Here is a 4,554-nt window from a genome sequence, read left to right as displayed (position 1 = left end):
GTTCCAGTTGATGGCAGTCGTTAAGAAAAAGGAGTTGAGGTAGGTCGTTGTTCGGGCATGGGGCGGATAAACGGCCATGGTGTGGGTGAAGCGGTTGAAGGTCCGCTGAATTGGCACGATGGCTCTAGTGCTAGGTGATAAGGCTTGATAGAATTTTCTGAAACAAGCAGAGGGTTCTGATTTTCGGCGTCCTTGTAGTCTTGGAAGATCGGCTTTAACATTTAGGTTATTGACGCTTGCATCGCGGGACTAAGCAGAAAAGTTAAATCTGGCAGCACGGTTTTGAATCGATTCAATGGTAGCTGTTAGGTTATGGTGATGCGGGTCTCACAATGTGCACACGTACTCCAGCTTGGTCCTCACAAGGGTTACGCATGATAGTTGTTTTACGTGTGAAGGCGTATGAATTAGGTTACGTTGAAAGAAGCTAAGAGCGCGCTTAGCATCGTTAGTAATATTTTTAATGTGAGAAAACCATCTGAGATCACTAGAAATGTGAGCGCCTAAACATATCAAGGAGGAGACTCAAGAGATAGTGGACCCGTTCAGTAAGCAGATATTGGAAGGAAAATAGTGACGTCTGTGGAAGGTAATTACAGCTATATTGATAACATTGATGTCACTAGCCGATTTCGACACCATTCCTCGACTTTTGCCGGATCGTTCTGAAGAGGTAATTTGTCAGTCTACGGCAATATTTTGGACGATAAATAACGTGATCGTCAGCTAAAACACGTACTTTCGAAGAGAAGCATTCGGGTAGGTTATTAATATACATGAGAAAAAGAAGAGGGCGTAAAACAGTACCTTGTGGTACACCGGAGACGACTGGGGCAAAACTGGAAGAGTAATCATTAACATAAACAAACCTCAGGCAGTCGGTCAGAAAATCTTTGACAAGCTTATCAAAAGGTTATTTGAAATCTAAAAAAAAGCATTAATTTCAAAAACAATTAAGTCTAAGTTTGAAATAATGTCGTTTAGAAACAGTGCCAGTTGTGTGTCGCAGAACCGGCATTTCAGAAAACCGTGCAGATTAGGGTGAAAAACCCTCATGGGTTCTAGGAAGTTTTTGAAGTGAGAGTAAATAACATGTTTCATGATTTCTGAACGCACGCTTGTGAGTGATATGGGACGATAAGTTTTACCTGGGCCTTTCATGTGGACTGGTACGATCTTGCCCACTTTCCTGTCATAAGATACCGTCCCAGTTGATTGAGACTCCTGAAAAATGTGTGCTAGAATTTTGCTAATTACATGTTTAGTGTGTTTCAAGACATTTTGTTGATCCCGTAATTGCATGCAGGTGAAGGAATTTTAACGAGCCGATTATTTTTTCAATACCGTTAGGTGTAAACGTGAGAGCAGCCATGTTTGGATGATCTGAAATGAAATAATATGGGAGGCTAGTATCGGGTTCATGAGTAAACACTGCGCTTAAGGTAGGGTTTAGGGCTTCAGCTAAATCGCTGCCAGAGAGAGGAATACCGGACTGGTCCGTTAGAAATACTGGTGCTCTAGAGCGCTTGGTGTTAATAGTCCTCCAGAATTGTTTCGGATTCTTACGGATTAATGATGACAGTTTCAAAGAGAGGAAACGTTTTGAATTCATTAGTAACTTGCGGAAAGCTTTTAATGTCGAAAGGCACCTTTGCCATGCGTGTCTGCTGTCTGTGAATTTTACTGTTCTGAAGTATAGCTTTGTTGTATTTCTTAGCCGCTTAAGAGCTGACGTAAACCGCGGTGATGAAGGGTGATCACGAATCTTTCTGACGGAGACGTACTTTTTTTAAAGTTTCTGCATTTAAATTTTGGAAATTGACCAGTTTAATTGACCAGTTCACTTCTACTGAGCGTCCTTCATACCCTGAAAGAAATGGATTGCAGAAGTCGCTTAGTTCAGCATTCATAGATGCAAAATCACTTTTTTCATACAGCGTTATTAGTTCGGTGCTGGCGTTTAGACGTTTCAGCATGCACTGAAAAGTTCCATAAATTACTGTGTGGTCCCTGACGGCATCTATATAGCTTAGGGGAGATAGACTGCAGGGATGGGATGTTAGCACGAGATCGAGTATGTTAGAAACGCGGTTGGTCTGTCTGGTTGGCGAATTTACGATTTCTGATAATCGTGAGAATAAGAAAAACAAAGCGCCCAACGTGGGGCTCGAACCCAAGACCCTGAGATTAAGAGTCTCATGCTCTACCGACTGAGCTAGCCGGGCGGCACGGACAAGGCTCCCAAAATAAGTAGGCAAAGAATGAGAACAAGAAGTAAAGGTTGAGAGAGTGGGTTGACAAAGAGTGATAGCAGTTGTTTTGGAGGAGGAGGAGGAGGAGGAGGAGGAGGAGGAGGAACAGTAGAAGGTAGGCAGCGCTTTGGAATCTGGCCTGGCATCTCCGCCATCCTGAGAAGGTGCTAAGCGGAGCTAAGCGTTGGTTTTCACCACCTTTTTTTCTCTTCTCTCACGCTCTCTCACCATATCATTCTACGAGCCGAATGCTGCGCTCGACACCTCGCTGCAAACATGGCGATCAAATGCTGCAGAAGATGAAAAAAAAATAATTGGGGGACAATTAATCTCCTCCTTTAAGGGTATGATGGGAGAAGGGTTTCTACCACGCAGACAAAGACACTCTTTCCTTTTTCACAATCGCAGTCATTAGATGAAAGATAACACGGCATAAATACAAAGCCCTGCCTTAACCAAGCCGTCCGAACGTGCCTGCGTGGTGTAGCGGTAGTGTGACTCGCAACGCGAAGGCCCGATCGTCAAGGGTTTCCGACACGCAGCTAGTGTAACTGGCGCCATCTCTGGGAGCCTCACGTAAATTTCCGTCACGCCGATGTCAATGACGACATCGGCCTTTCGGAGACACGGGGCCTTTAGGCTCGCACGAAAAAAAGGAGGGCCCGCGGAGAGAGTAGGCAGAATGCGGCAAAAGCAAACGAAGCTTCGAGGCGACGCAACTTTCGGTTCGAACAACAATACATAACGTGTAGAACAAGCGAACAGATGTGGTTGAAAGAAAGAGGAAGACGAAGACGTTGTTCGATCGACTGTCGACTCAGCTCTGTTTATTTACCTCATTTTCCATAATTTATCTACTTTTATTTGAATATTCGAGGACGGCAGCATCTTCAAAGTCGGTATTGTCCCTATGGGAAGAGTACGGCTGCTCCGGCGCCGGGACCACGCCATTCAAAGGAGTCTGGCTCGGAAGAGGTGGCCATGGCTTCCCAGGCTGTGGAGTGACCAGAACATGGAAACGACCACCCGTCCAGCGAGACCTCATCGTTCAGTGGGGATGAGTCAAGGATTGTGGACGGTGACGAGTCAGTGGCCGATATGGCTGACGTGGACAACGAGGGCTTCAAGTTGGTGAGTCATCGCAAGCAACGAACGATAGGGATCCCGAAAGTGATTGAGCCCACAGAAAAGGGGGTTGATATAAGAGAGAAGAATCCCATCTTATTTTTCGCGGCCATTCAATCACTGCTGGTATCAGCTCCGATTCGAAGTCGGTTCACCATGCACGGGGCTCTTCAGCTGGATGTCTCGACGGAAGAGCAGGTTGACAAGCTCCTGCAGTGCTCTCAGATTTTTGGCATCAAAGTTAACGTGCGGTTGCCCCATTCCTACATGAAGAACACCTGTGTTATTAAGGGTGTACCAAAGTGGTATTCAGAACGCGACCTACTTGATTATCTGAAACCACAAGGTGTACTGCACGGGAAACGACTTGTGCGTCGTGTAGAGTCTCCAGGAAAAGAATAGGCTGCGAAATCTCCCAACTCTATCATGTTGACATTCGCTCCCAACTCAGAGCGCCCCGAAAAAATTGATCTGGGATTCACAAAACACGCAGTTGCAGATTTCACTGAAGCTCCTCCACGGTGTTTTAGATGCCAACGCTTTGGGCACGTGGCCAAAGTTTGCACAAAGGATCGACGCTGTAAGCTGTGCGGAGGCGACCACGACTTTAAAACCTGCAAGGCAGATTTGGCTTGCGCCAATTGCGGTAGTGATCATCCAGCGAGTTTCGGAGGCTGCCCCTTCCTCCGTGTGAGCGCTCTGCACTGTCGGATATGCTTTATTGCTGGTCCAAAAACCCCACTGACTGAGACGCCTGTCCCATGATTAGACGAGTTCCCAGTGTTGGAGTCTGATGTTGTTGCGTTGCCCAAGAATGTCCCTAAGAGACCTGAGTCCAGCAAGACGCCAAGGCCCAGTGCGCGCGAGTCGGCTGTTCCACCTCCAGCAAAGAGTGTCCATGTTCCTGAGCGCCCGGATCACAGCCAGACTCCACGGCAAGGGGGAGCCTCATATGGACAAGTGACAAAAACCAGCTACTGCGGCCTAGAGTGTGTCCCCGTCGGCATCATTTGTCGATGTAAGTTAGTGCGTTGCGCAAAATAAGGAGCTCGAAAATCAACGTATGTCTGACCTTCTTCATGTTTTGTTCGGGTCCCTGCGTTCACATGTTCTAGCGATGGCGCCTGGCAACCTGAAGAACTTCCCTACAGCTGGTGCTTTCTTGTGAGTTCCTAAT

At 46.7% G+C, this 4,554-nt stretch overlaps 1 non-coding gene across 1 annotated transcript; it reads right to left on the bottom strand.

The window, feature by feature from the left end:
• Nucleotides 1–2,152: 2,152 nt before the first annotated feature.
• Nucleotides 2,153–2,225, bottom strand: TRNAK-CUU (transfer RNA lysine (anticodon CUU)). The gene has a single exon. It is a non-coding gene; the product is annotated as a tRNA-Lys (tRNA).
• Nucleotides 2,226–4,554: the final 2,329 nt, after the last annotated feature.

This window comes from Amblyomma americanum, chromosome 4 (genome assembly GCF_052857255.1).
Source record: "Amblyomma americanum isolate KBUSLIRL-KWMA chromosome 4, ASM5285725v1, whole genome shotgun sequence".
Classification (NCBI taxonomy): Eukaryota; Metazoa; Arthropoda; class Arachnida; order Ixodida; family Ixodidae; genus Amblyomma; species Amblyomma americanum.
This window is presented reverse-complemented; position numbering and strand designations above follow the sequence as displayed.